The 17,014-nt window shown below is 37.9% G+C and overlaps 1 protein-coding gene across 26 annotated transcripts in view; it reads left to right on the forward strand.

Annotated features, from left to right (window-relative positions):
• The window catches only part of ERC2 (ELKS/RAB6-interacting/CAST family member 2), a 360,031-nt gene that overhangs the window by 339,345 nt on the left and 3,672 nt on the right, over nt 1-17,014 (forward strand). The window lies entirely within an intron of this gene.

Raw genomic sequence — 17,014 nt, forward strand, 5'->3', positions numbered from 1 at the left:
TTTTCAAAGATAATAGGTAGATGTTCGAGTTCCAGCTTTTCTCCCCAATATTACGTGTGTGGCTCTATTTGCATTCTCTCAGCTTATATTTTCTCAGATGCAGAAAATTATGTAATTAGTTGTGGGGTCTCATACCATCGTTTCAGAGATGTTTCCCATTTAAATTAAAGGCCTGTTCTTCTACCCAATCAGTAACTGTCTAGATCTTTTAAGATCTCCTTCAGCTTGATTTAATTGTTAAACATTAATTTAGTGGGAAAAAGGCTTCAAAGGGGGAAAAAAAGAACTGCTGGAGGGGCAAAATATTAATAGGTGCTTAAAAGAAAAACTGTAATTCTTCCCTTTCTAAGCTTGCAGCCCTTCAGGCCTAGTAGAAAAGAAACAGTTGACTGTATTACAGGATTATATTGGTTTCATTGACTTAAAGTGAACTGAAAGCAGCTGTAGGGAGATTTACCTCAAGTCTTTATTATTAGCCATACGAGGAAGAAAGAAAAACAACGTTTTGTTTGAATCAGAAAATACAATTTTCAATGGTGGTTTAGAAAAGGTTATCTAAAGAGAGCATTACTTTTCAATAGGGAAAAAGGTGAATAGAAAAATTCTGTTTTGCCAGCATTATATTCCATAGAAAAGATTTCAGCCAAGAGAAAAAATAAACAAATAAATAAAATTTAAAAGGCTGTATTTTACTTGTAGGATCTCTGTTTACTTTTATTTCTGATGGGTAATCTTTGAGTATGATATTCATGATTTCTCTTTTACTTACTAATGACAGTAATACTTCACTTCTTGGAATACTTCTACCAATGCAAATGTCAATGAAGATCAAAAAGTGCTGCTTTTTAATGAAGAGAATTCTTCAAAAGTCTGAATCAGTGTGGGTTTCCCTCTAAGATTTCTACTCTCAGCTGTTAAAAAACCTGATTAAGAAAGAATTGTTGGGTTTTTTTAATGGAAAAGGTTTGGAATACAAACTCAGAATCTCCTTTTAAAGATACAGAGTATTTTCTTATACTGAAGCTCTTAGAATATTTGGCATCATTTTAGGTATTATAGACTTTGTTGGAAACCATGCTTGTCATTAAAATATTTCAGGTTTCTAAACTATGTTTAATTATCTTTGTAAATCAGTTCCTTCTCAAATGAGAGTCTTCAGAGAGAGATATGTTTATTACTATCTGCAGCCATTTAGCTTTGGAAAAGGTAGCGTTGCATTCTTATACTCTTTGTATGCAGTTGTGCAGCTTGAGAGCTCTCTTGCACTTCATATTCACTTCATATTTTTATGCAATCTATATTTTTTTCACAGACTTTCTACTGAGACGATGACTATTTGAGATATTATAATCGGTGACCTTTAGGATCTGCAGCATTGTCCTCTTAATTAGCAGTTTTGATTTTCTCATGACTATATTCATGATGTCATACACTCATTGAGCAGTCAGTCTTTTTTTCCTTTCTTTTTTCTTACATTACCTAACAGATAATCTTTCTATGGCTGTGTAGCACCTATTGCAAGCGACAAGTTGGTGGACCTCATTTATTTTATCTTAAATTAGAGTGAATTTACTTTGGTTTATTTATTTTTTTTTCACCCAGAACTACTATTAAGGCATGGTTTCTGTATCAGCCTCAATTCAGTTAACACTGCAAATATTTTTCCGCCTTAAGAAACTGCCCCCTAATATGCCCAGGTACCTGCTCCTGTATGTAGGGAGAGAATGGTTTTATTCAGCTTTACATGTTTCATGCTCAAAAGTATTCGTTTATAATTCAAACTTCCAAAAGATATGAATTCAACAAGGGAATCTGATATTTGCTGTAGACACTTTGTCACACTTAATAAACACCATTTCAAACATTAGCAGAGGTAGGAAGTGGGGGGTGGATAAGAGTGACCTGAAACGGATCTGAGTCGTTTGCACAACTACATGTGTAATTAGTTGGTATGTGCATGCACATAATTGCACATCTGAAGTACTTTTAGTTATGTATTGCTAGTCTGTTAATCTGCTGGAGAGAATATAAATATTGAACAAAACTAAACATGTATGTGAAGAAATTTTGTTTCATTCACATACTCAAAAAAGGAAAAGTAATTCTCTTAGTGCTCTGGACAAAATGGTTTATGCTTGTAGGTCATGAGCAATCTCTGTTCTTGGAAGTGACTTCCAATTGTCTGTGTATAGGGTGTGCTGAACATTCTGCTTCCTTGCACAGTGTTTTCTGCTCAGAATTGTGAGGGACATATGCTCATTCCACACGTTGGTTGTGATCAACAGGAGTTATGAATTAGTGAAAAATATTGTATCTTCCAGGCACTTCAGGGCAGTAACATAGAACAAGAAGAGGCACATTTCCCTAAATGAATACATTTTCATTCAGTAGGTTATTCACTTAAACAGCATTAAATGTAATCCTCTTTGAAATTCAGTGGCCACCTCCTACTCTTTTTCTGTCAGTCTTCATCTCCTGCAAAGGCGTGAATTCAACCTTCAAAAGAATAGCAGTTCAGCTAAATCACTGTGGAGTACTCTTTAAGAAATACAAGCGAGGTTCAATAGAACTAGCACAAAATAGCTCAGGGTCAGTTGCTCCTTAAACATAAAGTATTCACATTTAGTTTGGTCTCTACTAATTCAAATCTTTTTTTATTAATCCTTTCTCTCTTCCCCTTTCCCCCCCCCCCCCCCCCTCGTTTCTCTTTTGCTTATTTCCCTTTTAAGATGAAAAAGTATTTGTCTCGGTAATATAACATCATCACCTCTTTTTATGCTAATTTGATTTTCAGACAAGCCAAATCACACTGCTGGACCTTGTAATTTGCTGCACACCAGCTTTCCAGAATATAATGGAGTGGGACAGTATTCTTTTTGATGTGGTTAATCTCTGTTATACTTGTGTCTCCCCTGAAAACTGCACTGTGTCAGAGAGTCTTTTGTAGCCAATGGTGACAGGAAGATCAACAGAGAGAGGTTGCTCCATTAACCTCTGAAGTAATGAAGTTGCATTTCAGGCAGTCAACACTCACACTGCCAATTTATTATCATTTAAGAGGAAGTGAAACTACTTCAAGCCACTCTAGTGTCCACATTTTGATAAATACACAGATTGCTAATGTTCTAATGCTAACAATCAGCCTCAAGGGGACCTCTAATGGTGAAGGATGCTGTGGCTGTGTGTCTCCTTATTTGTGCAAAATGAAAATTCTTCAGCACCCAGAAAAAAAGCTAAACTTACTTCATTTTACTTGTAGATAAGTATAGATTTATCTACTTTACTAAGTAGATAAATCCTTTGAAAGATGATTTATGTAAACTTTCAAGGGAATCAAATTCAGATCTCCAGATTCGCATCTATTTCATTCTTGTTTCCCAGATGATACACACTTGTATGGGAATTGCTTTCCATCTTCTAAACAGAAATAACCAAAATCTTGGGAACACGTTTAAACTCTGAATTTCTTAAAATATTGCAGGATTGTCTGACCTTGTAAGTTTTTCATGACCAATAGCCAAATCCTGTGAGAATGGCTTTCTGAGGAAGCAATAACACTGGTCTCCCCCGCCTCAACAGTAAAACAGGCTTGTAAAAGAAAACACTGCAGAACGGGTATGACCATACCCCCATTCTTCCCCAGTTCTGCTCCTAGGCATGGTCTTTGGCACGTATTTTTTCCTGCTAAAGGTAGCGTAATTTACATGTCTGGCTTTCCATAAGTAGTGAAAACACTTTTTATATTAAAAGTCCAGGTGGTTACATAGCCATATCATACATTCCTGTTCTCCCAGCGTGACATAAATAGTTATTTACCCACAGTATTTCAGAGACACAGAATCAAGGTGGTCAGCTAAGTGCAGCATGTCCCTGCTGGTGCCTTGGAGGGTTTCTGGTCTGCTCATGCTTCTGCTGAGGGCCAAGTTTTGCCTACAGATGCATCTCTGAGTACTTGCTTCCTGCGACTATTTTGATACAGCTTCACTGAAGTAATTTGAAAGACTGTCTTCTGCAGGCTTTGGGTGGACCCATTTAGTGTCTTTAATCTGGAAAGAAAAAGCACTCAGCAAAGGAAGTGGAATGTTACCTGCATTTTATAAAAGGATACTGTTTATAAAGGGAATACTCCATCATGGACTCGTGCCCATTGTATGAGATGACTGCTTTCTACCCTATCCTGTTGACAGTCTGGGCTGCAGTTCCCTCCTGCAAGCTGTGACCCTTCCTGCTGTGCAGCAGATGCTGTGTGTCAGGAAGGGATCTCCATGCCTGCGCATCTCCTCATGGGGTGGTGGCTGGGCTGTGTGGGCTCCCTGCAGAGCCTTGCCGAGGGCAGAAGTGGGGGCTGTGGGCAGGGCAGCTCCTCGCTGCCAGCCCTGCACCTGGCAGGCAGCAGCCTGAGCCCTGTGTCCATGCTGCAGCAGAAGTGCTTTGCAGCCTGCCAGGCCTTGTCACAGGCTCAGTGCCAGAGCGAGGACCGCAGGCATCTCGCACGTGTGCCGCAAAGCTGCGCTGAGAAATGCAGCTTGCAGAGTTTATGGTATTTTCTGCCCCTCCCTCTCTCCCCCAATCCCAATGACTCATTATTCTCTGTCCAGAGTCGACGGGTATCTCAGTACTCTCCCTTTTGTATCTAGGCAGGCGGGTTTGGAAAGAGCCCCCCGCCAGGCCCATGCATGGGCTTCTGCAGGGTGCCTGGCGTGACAAGGGGGATCGCTTTTTCAGCTGTGCTTAGATGGGAGCAGGGCAGAGCCGTGCTACCAGCTGAGTGCAGCTGATGGCCTGGAAGGACAATTAGGGCAGGAGCACAGTCAGGCTCACCGCAGAAATACGCCTGGGATGTGGGGGGCTGGGATGGGGGGCTGCCACCTGCAATGCCTGTGGAGCCCCAGAGCACTCATGTCTACCTGTGTGGGGCTTGGGTTTTGTAAGGATGTATCATAGAGGAACCAGAAGGGCTGTCAAGAAATTTGCAGCAGTGCTAAAACTAAAGAAACATGGGCAACTCTCATGGCCAGGACTGTTTCAAGAGTCTCTCACTTTGTACTCTCACTCCCTCCCTTATTCAACATGAATAGTGTTTGTAAAGCAGCCCAAATGCATGTTGTATGTGTATAGAAGAAGAGAGCTGAGACACACGTTTGTGGCTCTGTATAATCATTGTGTTGGCATCATGCTGAATTTTTCAGGTAGTGGAGAGGCTTTCTTTTAGCATATGATTATCTCATAGTTTGTATGTGTTTTCAAAAATGTGAGCTAAAATTAGGCAACATTTAATTTTAATTTGTGAATCCACAGTGAGTTATTGCTTTGTCTCTGTCTTTTCATGTGATTTAAATACGCAGTTTACTAATCTTAGCTTCTTCCCTTCTATGTTTAGCCAAAGTGAACTGTTAAAGAATGTGACATATATTATTTTATTGGCATTGACTCACAGCTGAGTCAGTGAACTTCTTTGCACTTCCCACTAAAATTGGATTCTAACTTTCAAAAATTTATGACAATTGCTCCTTCTTGTGGCTTGAATGTTGACATATAATTAATTTAGGATTTCTTCTTGAGATTTCCTGTCTAGGTTTGTACCTGTCATAAAAATATCCTTGGAAGTTTATCTAACAGCTGGAACACCGCAAGAGTCGATTGAAATTTGGCAAAGAGATTTACTGGGGCCAACGGAAGTGCTTAGAGCAGGATGGCATAAATATGCAAAAAGAGACCTTCCCCACCCCCCACTACCCCCATCCCCCTCCCAGCCCAAGCAGTTTTAAAGGATTCTATACAGGCTGATAATGGCATATACTGAAAATGCTGACATTGTGTCAGCTTGTAACAGCAGCACAGAAAAAGGATTCCAGAAGCATGCATTGACATTTGTTGAATTATGCACAGGATGGAAATACGTTGCCTTCCCTCAGACCCAGCTGTCCTACAGGTTTCAGCTCATTCTTTTGAGAAACCAGATATTTTTCATGGGAATTTCCCATGAAATGGTTTTGAATTTTTTTTTTTAATTTTATTTATTTATTTATTTCCTCTGCAGGAGTGAAGGAATTCTGAAAATTCAAAATCTAGATTGCAGAGTCATAGTGACAGTAGTGAGGGACTAGGCAGTAAAACGGCAGATAAAATTTCCTTTAGATAAACGTAAAATGAAGCATATGGGACACTAGCAACACTAACTTTATAGCTAATGCCAGGATGTAAATGAGCAGATGTTCTTCAGGAAAGAGATGTTGAAATTGCTATGCATGGTTCTCCAAAATTTTGCTTTATTTGCAGCAGAAGAACTAAAAAAAAAATCAAACAATATTTTAATTATGTAGGAAAGAAACAGGTATCTAAACACAAAGCCATTGTAAGCCCTGTACCAGTTCAAGGTTTGCCCATATCTCTGCTATTCTATGCATTCTGGTAAGCCATTAACAAAAAGCAGAGGAAAGGGAAATAAAGAGGGTGATGAGGATGATAGAGATTTAAAATTATTTCTACATGATCAGAGACTATTCCAATATAATTCTTCATCTTGGAAATATATATATATATATATATATGAGAAGTCTCTAAAATCTTGAATGGTCTGGTAGGTGTGAATGTGAAATGATTGGTGATTTTCCCACGTCCTGCATATGGATGTGGCAGGTGTGAGTTGCTCCTGTTCCACACTTTGAACTTCAGAAGAGATGTGAATTAGAAATGGCTGCTGGGGCAAGGTATGTTTTCTGTGAGCCTACAAAACAATTTGTGCCCGTTATCTTGTCAATGCCTAATCCTGGAAGATAAGGGAATTAAAATTAACTTTCCTTTATTGAAATGGAAGATCCCAAAACATCATCAGCATAAGATCCTGCAAAGGTCTTCTTCCTCCTTTCTCTCTTTCCCTTTCTAAAATCCTGTGTCTGTGATTCAGTGTCTGCTGTGAGAAAATTACTGAGGGTCTTTTTAAATTTTGTTTGTTTTTGTGTATGTCGTTGTTTTTACATGACTACTAATTGTTGAGCTTTGTAGCAAAAGCTGTTCCTGGCTCAATGAATAGCTTTTTCTCAACAAGCGTTTGATAAACTATAGTTGGGGTATACGCTACAAGAATTGGCTCAATTGTTTGCAACAAGATTTTCACATTAAAAATAAAATGCATGGAAACCACTTTATTTGACTTAACCCTCACATTTCACATTCAGTAGTCACAATATCTGACTTCATTTGAATATGAAATCATAGTCCAGCCATGCTGTTTTCCTGAACTGTTTTGTGTTCGCCTGTTCCTCATTTCCAAAGTGTACAAATATGAATATGAACTTGGCAGACCCAACCAGTGTCCATAGCAGTGGCAATCTGTGTTATTATCTTTAAATTCAGGTAGCAAGTGAGGAAAGACATGCAAGAGTGAAAAAAATAATCTGCATTAGAATGAAATGAGCTCAATAATTTTATTTGTGTTTTGATTGCTTAATGAGAAATTAAGATATTGGTTTTTCTTTATTTATTTTGAGCATCAAGTAAGTACAAAATTTCTTGAAAGTAATCCTGGAAATATTTGACTTTCTTGTAATGTATTTATTTCAATAGAAAAAAAAAAAAACAAAACACAAAACACAGACAAACAAACGAACAGAATTTTAGTGCTAGGTTTGTTTCCACTCCCTCTAAAATTAATGATGTGATGAACCAAGTATAGACAGTCATAATTGTTCTTATTTTCCAAGCTTTTTATATGAGCTAAGTTCCATTCTGGTCTTTCCTTTTTCCTTAGTGGTTTTGACGCACTTGTGCGTGCACAACAAGAGTATCTTTGGTTATGTTTTTGTGTTTCTAATTAGCAACATGTTGACCTCAGAAATGCCTTTGTGAATTATTCCTCTGTCTTATCTTGTTCCAACCAACAGAACTGCAATATGCAGGTAAAGTAGATGGAGATGATAACACACAATTACTACCTAAAGCCCAATACCACCACTCAGCAATGAGTAGGTTAGATTGACAACAGAGACTACAGAGAGAATGAAAAAGTGTAGGGAGACATAAAGCTTAAGCAAATACAGAGCTGGAGATCAAAGAAAAATAGGAAACTCTGCCTACAGTTGTACATGAAGAAGAGACTGAGAGGGAAAAGAAAATGGACATGAGGAAAATGGTGTTTTCCAGAAAGAAAATACAAATAGGTTTAAGTTGTGATTAATGATTGATTGTAGTGATTATTTGTGCTCATAAATTCACCAGTCTTATTCTGCTAAATGTAATTGTTAGTTTAATTGCATTGCATCAAATTTTCATAAACATATCAAGTAAAAAGTGTTGCCCTTGACAATTTTTAATGATTTAGTAATGAAGTTCATATTTTTATTTGTGTTAATATATTGTGTATATTTACTTCTTCATAACACTTACATGGAAGGTTTTGGTATCTCCTTTGGAAATCTCATTATCTAAGCTGCTGATCCTGCTAACTTCTACATGGTTGCTGTTAAGTTTACAAGTGGACAAAAAGGTGGTATTTGAAGGTTTGAGGGGAGCAAGATTTTGCTTATTGATCTTTTATTATTTCCCTTTTTTCAATAGTGTTTGTTATTGGTATGATGATGACTGTGGTCTTCAGTCTGCAGGGCATATTATATGCATGTCATTAGCAAAAGAGTAGCCTGAAAGGTCCCATTCAGGATAGACATTTACGCATGGTCTTAATGTTAGGTGCATATTTAAGTCTTTCTTAGAGTAAAAATTAAAACATATGTTGATATTCTGGTAGAACTGATCGCTAAGTCTTTCCTATCACGCACTGAGAAATGCGTGGGCAGACCCATAATTGTGGAGAAGCTCATAATATTGGGGCCTAAAGTATAAAAATTATTGCATAATTAGACCACACATGCTAGATTTCAAAATGCTGTGTGCTGTCTGGATGGGTATTTAAAAAATAAGTAGCTGTAGAGCATGTATGGTCCTGTTCACACTGCCACACACAGTCATTGTAATGCTCTAGCAGCGCTAGGAGTTTTAAGTGGATCCAGCATTGGTCTTACTTCAAATAGATCAAACCTACTAGCGTGCTCTTTAGCTGGATCTCTTTATTCTTGACATTAAAGATGACAACGTAGGTATTGCATATTATTTTTATAAGAAGGTTCATGTCATGAACAATATAAAATACAAAATTCTTTGGATCATTAGGGGAAAAACATGGAAGTGTATCTCATTAACTGCAAAACAGGCTTTTGGTGTATAACAGTATTCAGAGCTATCCTTTGGCATATTCATTTGTTTTATTTTATTAGTAAGATAGTAGGAATAGCTCACAATGTTCTCCACAGAGCAATTACTGTTTAAGCATATGGATAGGATAAAGAGTACAGAGCTATTAACTAGCAGAACAAACCAACAAAACAGCATGTTTGTGGTTTACCTAGATTATGAAGTATGGATAGGGATATATAACTGTTGGTATAAATATTCAGATCTACACAACAGTAATCTGAATCTTGTTAGTTTATTCTCAGCTTTAGAAGATAAGCAATCTAATGTGATTGGAAAAGTAGACGCAAGCCATTAGATTCATCTTTATTAATTTTCTTATTATTTGCTTAAGAGAAAGATAATCCCAAGCAAACTTCTGCCAGTTTATTGGAGTCATTTGCCCTGAGGACACCATGCAATGCCCATGGCTTCCAACAAGACTTGTCCTCTCTAGCCAGGAATCCAGACTATTCCTAAGGGAAGAAATAAGCCCACACATGGAGTACTTCAGACCTACGCTCAACCTTTATTACCTCTTTTCCTCCTGGCTCTGGTCAGCCTTCAGGTACTCCAGGAAAGGAGTCCAGTCCTTGTACTCCTGCTCGTGGGCTGGAATGTTTTTGGATTAAACTTCCTCACCACAACCACCAAAGTTATTACTGTTTACTCTGGTGCAACAACACCTTGTAACCAATATGCTTCTAATAATAGAGCATGGTGACAGCCGTGGTAACTGGTTATCTGAGGGCTACAATCAGCTTGTTTTAGCTATTAAAAATTGACTGACTCCTCTAGGATGCATGAGGTGAAAACCAAATCCTAACCCCTACCACAAATATTAATAATAATTCACAAATATGTGTGAAATTTTAAGAATTTCCTTCTAGTCCCAAATTATCAGCAAATCTAAAAAGATGACAGAAAAATTAAGTCTCACAAATTCTAGAAATTCCCCATATCCAGAGAATAGTCACAGCTATGACCTTGCTTGGCTCAGGCAAACAAAAGAGAAGAGAAAGTGACAATGTACTTGGTCTTTGACATAGCTCTTGTGCCTCTAAAAGAGTAAGCAGTTCTTTCTATGATCATCTGACCTTGAGGATCCCTTGTGGGCAGCAGGCTGGAAGCACTGCTGACCACACTCAAGCAAAAATACTGTTACCTCACCTAGGAAGAGACAGGGAAGCCCACCCCAGGAAAACATGTAGATGGGATGATGCAGCTTTGAAAAGCAAACAGAACTGCAGATGGAGGGGACCGCCAGCGTCCCAGTTAAAGCATGATAGAAACCTTACATCAGTTCCTGAAAAAATGTAATCCTTAGATGGGTAGGCAGGGGCATTCTCATATGTGACTCATATTAAGGTCTCTATCTTAAATCTACACCTCAGTAAAATCTTTAATATCTCCTTACATTAATTTTATGCCTCTCTAGCATCCACATCAGAATCTGATTTTCTTTTTTGACTCTGGGTTAAACATATATTTTATCTTAAAGAAATGAAAGAAAACAGAAGCGGGGAGCAATTATTTAATTAAGCAGATGCTCATAAGTGAGACTTATCCCAGCTGAGATCTTTGTGGCTTCTTATTTTCTTTTTGTTTGTTTGTTTTCATTTTGCAATGAATTTCTAGCAACAAAGATTTCTCTATCTAGTGAAAAAGTTTCCCTTTTAAGAAAAAAATGGCATCTCAAAGTTTCCTTTTTCATACTAAACAAAACATGCAGCAAGCTGCAATTAAATTTCGGTTAACAAAATGCAAAAATACGTCCAACCTCCATCTGCCAAAAAATAAATAGTTTGAAAAGTAGTTTCACATCCCTGACAATGACGACTGTGTTTATGACATATTTCTGGTGCCATATTCCCGCTCTGCTATCACTGCCAGCTTGCGCCCAGTATTTAGAAATAAAACAGAAACACATTGAACTTGCTGAATTAGATGTTGCCACACTGCAACTCTAATGGGCTTAGTGACCACAACCTACAGGGGCCAGAATGTGTCAACAGCAAAAGGGCCAACCTCAATCACTGTCTGTGCTTTTACAGAGTTGTTACATGTTTAATTCTTTGCAGCTTAGTTCTCCTGCTGTTTTGGCTGCTCAAAACCAAGGCTCATATATTGCAGCAGCCTTCTCTACCTCATATAATGCCACAAAGGTCCCAGCAGGAGACCTTTCAGTGGAGCAGACAAGCCACAGGCTAGGGCAAACAGGGCATCACAACTTCCTAATAAGATGACTTATTAGATTGGGGGCTTGACACAGCTTTTATTTAACCACTTATTTTCCCAGCCACCAGGAACACGAACTGTCTCTTTTCTTGGAGCACAGCAAGTGGTATGTGGGTTTGCAGCAAGCACTGCCACAGGCATTCAATCCAGTCTATAAGTAAAGGATAATTTTTAATGCCATCTTTACCAGTGTATCAAAACATTAATTTTGTTGTTAATGTTAGATTTCCAACTGTGTGATTTGTATTATTTTATTAAGCTCTGGTTTTCCCAGTGCATTGGTCACTGCCAGTTCTGGGTTTCACGTGGGCTTAAGGAGGGCTGGCAGTGAAGGGGTTACATGGCTGAACTCAGGATCAGTTTCCTGCCTGCACTTGCAATGGCCTAAGGCAGTGCCTGCTGTTTGGGAGTTAGAGAGAGTGCCTTGCCTTGTCCCAGGTGGCAGACAGGCAAACCATGTTATTAAGAAGCAGAGATCGCAAAACCTTGATCTTCAAAAAAGGCCCCTAATTAGTCCCTAGCATAAGAATAAATGGCATTCCACATCAGCAAGGATGAAAAAGACTCCTTCAAATTTCATTAAGTAATCTCTGCTATTGACAGTTTTTAGGATCACATTGGGAACTTGTTGTTTGAATCACTTTGCCCATGAACTCTTCCTTATTTGTCACTTCTGTTTGAGTTGGGGAGAAAAAAAAAAAAAAAGAGAGAGTCTTAATGGTCTCATGTGCTGCATGCTAAGGAAGTCATAAATGTCATGACAGAGAGCCCCTTGCCCTACACTGCTGCCTCTGTGAGTGACTCTTGGGGTCTGCTGGAGTCAGTGGAAATTTTTTGATCATCTTCAATACACTCCAGCTCAGACCTCTAAGAGGAGAAGCCATCCGTCACATTTCCCATAACCCTCTTTTCAATTCTGCATGGAAATGACAGATTGAAGAATGTGTACTAAGTTTTCTCATATTTCTGAAGAGCTTTGATTTGGACTGGACTTGTTTTATGAAAAGGAAAAGTTTATTAAAAAGAAAAATCTGTCTTTCAACTCATATACTACTTGTCTAATTTTGATTTATAAACATTCCCAGTAGAGATAGCATCCTTGTCCAAATAGTCTCAAGGTTCACAAACTTCATCTAATTTTACTTTATAAACGTACGGTAGTTTTCAAGGACTCTCAGTCTCTAGAGGACTTGGATCCATTGGATTTTATTCATCCCAATGGTATCTGCTTTTATCCCTAACTCAGATTAACAATATGGAAAGTTCATCACGTTCACGCAGTGATTCTACCACCAGCTGCAGATCCTTCTTAAGTTTACTGTATAATGAATTTAAAACATAAATAGCAACAAATGAGATAAATAATATCTTTGCCAGAATTGGAACAAAGTTCATTTTGTCTTTATAAATGACTTTTTATACTGATGGTTCTTGTGAATAATACAATAATTTGTTAAGTCACATGGCTGACAGATCTTTTTTTTGAAATATATTTTACATTCATGTTTATCATTGTTGTAAATGAATATGAAGTGGATAGAAGTGAATGGAAAAATGGTTCTACTTTTGTAACGTAGCTCAGAAGATATTTTCTAGTCTAAGAAATACACCTCAAGGACTGTTGACTCAAAATTGTCATTACCGGTAATATTTCATGTTATTACAAAAGACAGACTTTGTATTAGAAGTTTGTAAACTGGGTTTGAGCTATTTTTTTAGGTACGTGCTTGGTGGGTTTTGAGACACCTTTAGCCCAGGTGCAGCTCCATGTGGCCAGGCAGTGGCAGATCTCCCAGGTAACATTTCCTTAAGTGGAGTTTTTAAGAATGACTAAAATTTGTTCTCCTCTGAGTGGGGTGTTTACTTTTTGTGTTCAGTGTTCTCCAGATAATGTGCAGGGCTGCACTTACCATTTGAATGAGGAAACTTCCTCTCGCATTACTTTAACCTGTGTGCTTTATTGATTTGAGACGTAAGAAATCGTACACCAAAACTTTGGTTATTGTAACTAGTTCTAAACAAGAAGGACTAACATCAGTTTTGACAACAAACAAAACCAGTTTTTGTTCTATCAGTTATGTTTAAAAGATTCCAATTTCAAACCAAACACAACTTGTGGTTATTCTGTCAGATATTTATATAGCCACTGGGGCGCCATAGTTATGCACCGCATACATCATTGTATTTTTAAAATGTACTTAATGAACATTTTTTCTTTTCTGGTAACTACTTCATTGCCTTAAATGAATGCATTCCAATAGAATTTGTAACAAATGAGCACTTTGTGTTTGCATTAATGCCAAACACGTTTAACAAATTTTTAACAAGGAACACTGGCAAAAAGCCAAACTCCTAGAGGGACACTGAAGGAATGCTATAAATTTAAACTAGATTTTACCTTTTCACTCAACTCAACAAGTGTCTTAGGTGTCTTTGGTATCTTGGCATCGGAACTTTTCTGCATAGGCTGGCTGCAACTTTACATCTTAATTATTCCTCTTAACAGCTCTCCCAGTGGAAGATTTTCAGGTCGGTACGACAGACTTCAGCAGGATTCTGTGTTCTTTAGAAAGTGAGGGGTGGGTGTTCATTCTTTCCATGACTATTAGGCCAGGTGGAAGTAGCAAAAAACATACTTATTTGGAGAGCTGTAGTGATGGAGTTGTTCATATCATACTGTTTCATATCTTACATTAAGAAAACTATGTAGAAGAAATCACTCCAGCAGATCTGTGCTACTCAATATTGTTTCTTGTGCTGAGTTGCAAATAGCTGGACTGTGATCATGTTAGCAACTGCACTTCAGAGAGGGGGGAAAACAGCCCACAGCGCTGTTCCCATTGGCCTGAGCTCTGGGCTTGCACAGAAGCCATGGGCAGATTTGTTTTGGCTAAATCAAACAACTGGGGGGGGGTTGCAGTTGTTAAGTTATGCCCACACGGTGCATGTCATTGCATACCTTGGGAATCACCTAGTCTGTAATGCATGTTGGTATTAAAAATCCTACAGGTAGCTGCACAAGCTGTATTCTTGCTCTTTACTTGTAACTTAATATATTAATTTAATTTTTACTATGGTATTTCATTCTTAATCATATGTGGGAACTGAAAAATAATAATACTTAGCACTCTTCCAAGTCAGTTAAGGCACATTAAAAACATAAAGCCTTGCAAATTCCTGAGGAGCCTGATGTTATCCCTGCTATAGCAAAGAGCAAGTTAAGCACAGAAGAATGATGTGGCTTTTTCCTTAGTCACACAACAAGCTAATGGCAAGGGACTGAATTCAGCTTAGTGCCCTGCCAGGGGTTTGTCTTGGTTAATCGTGTCATTCTTTTGATGGGTTTGGAAAAATTGAGAATGCATTTTTTTTTAATTAATGTCATTTTGATTTTGTTGTTGCAAGAGGCACAGCCAAGTTCCAGGGGTCACTTGAAAAAGACTTCATAATTTATAGACTTGTTTGTGCATTACTACTTTTTAGTCTAGTTACTTGTTTCCAGAAAATGAAATAATTTCACATCATTTGTTAGTACTCTGATTGTAGTAATGATAAATCACCCCAGAGACGGAAACAGAGGAATTCATCCTGACAGCTTTTTAAAAGATGTCACATTATAATGCAGATGTCTTGTTATAACTTAGGGAGCAGAAATAGCCCTAACAGGTTTTCATTAATGATATCCTTCTCTGCTAACATTTAGTCAGATACCAATTCCCTACAATAAACTGGCTATTCCCTCTCTTTCTGACTCACTAATTACCATATCAGTTGTTAGCCTTTTATGTAGGTACCATGTGTAACAGGTTAGGAGAGGGCAATTTAAGCCTATGTGAATGGGTATCTGTTTTTGTATCTGGGTGCTTGTTGCAAACATTTGGAAAGCATATGGAGCATAATGGACATTAACCCAGATGTCAAAAATAGCCTGCATTTTACTACTGTTATTAAACAGTTTCCCCTTTAACCCCTTTGTGTTTACCCACCCTCTCCCAGCTTGTTTCTGCAAATCACTGCTGAGAGGAAAGGATTGGAGGTAAAAAGTAGTAATCAGGCAGGTGTCTTTATCCAAAGGAAAAACAATCTGAACAAGTATTTGTGAGCTACTACACTTTTATATCTTCACATCCTTCTGCTGTTTTCATTGACTGGTATCTAATGGACCATCAGAGGTGCCAAACTCATAAGACATTGATTTCAGCTGCAGCACTCCTGAATCTCAGGCCTAATATACAATACCAAATTTTGTTTCCATTTTAGAGGTTCAGTGACCTATCCCAAGAACAGCATTGAGGAAACAAATATAAATTTAATTTACTCAACCTCAGTTGGTATTTGACAGCAATATCCTTTTATATATTTATTTGACTTACTTGAGAAATACTTTGCATTTCCTACCTGTGGTGAGCTAGTTTTTGTTACACTCCCAGTATGTGCATGGTTTCCTGATGAATGGGTGGGTTGATTGAGTGGGTGGGGTTTATTTGGGAGTTTCATTCTGTACTAAAACCACTATGAAAATTTGGGGAGCAAGCTGAAGAGTGACTGTGTTTTGTGATTGGCTGCTGGTCCTCAATTTGGACTCTTTATTCTGACTTATTTTTGAGCATGTGAATGAGTGTTAATTGCAAGGGAAATGAAGCTTGTAAAACATCAGGTGTATTGAAAATTTGCTGTGATTATATTGTAGAGAACCTGTTAAAAATAGACATTTTCATGCTAAGGTTTCTGGAATGTACTCTCTTTGTTAATTTATACGGGTGCTTCCTATGCCTATATATCTCTTTGAATGATTAAGATATACTCAGCACACAAAAGAATGGGAGCTATGCACAGTTCATGAAACGTCACGCATGCTCTGACTTACAGTTTTCATAAAAAGTTCACAAAGATTTTATGTGCCAGAACTAGTAACATGATCTACTTTAGGAACTCCCTGGCTTTCCAGCTCTGCAGAAGTCATTTTTTCTTCATTCACAGGCCAGACCCAAAGTCTGTTAAAGTCAATGAGAATCTTTCCACATTTCAGTGGGCTTTGAATTAGTCCCGAAGTGTTTTAACCAGAAGAATTGTACCAGCTTCCCACTGGAGAAGTAAAACTATTCATCTAAGTTTGTGTTAGATGAACCATTACTTGTGATTGCCACAGAGGGAAGAACTTAAAAACAGGGATTGAAAGTGATTTGCAAGTTTATTTGTCTGCATTCTATACTAAGTGTTGCACTTTACTTATAAATAGTGTGCTAAATATTAGCATCTAGAATTTAAAGAGGCATTTTAGTAAAAAAAGTTCTATTAGAAAACATAACACTTTTTCCTGCTGTGTGCAAAAGTGTTAGAATTCAGCAGCTGTTTCTTTTTTATAAAAACGGATGTTTTGGAAACTCTTTGCTTACATAAATGCAAGCTTAGCAGCAGAAAGTCCCATACATAATGCATTTTCACTTCTCTAGGAACAAGGTCAGTGGATAAATGAACAACTGCCCTGCAGTGGAATCATTTAAATCCTCCCACTCATCTGAGATACAGATACTGTGAATAAGACTAATTC

Source organism: Coturnix japonica, chromosome 15 (assembly GCF_054131305.1).
Source record: "Coturnix japonica strain WE chromosome 15, WE-NBRP24, whole genome shotgun sequence".
In the NCBI taxonomy this organism is placed as follows: domain Eukaryota; kingdom Metazoa; phylum Chordata; class Aves; order Galliformes; family Phasianidae; genus Coturnix; species Coturnix japonica.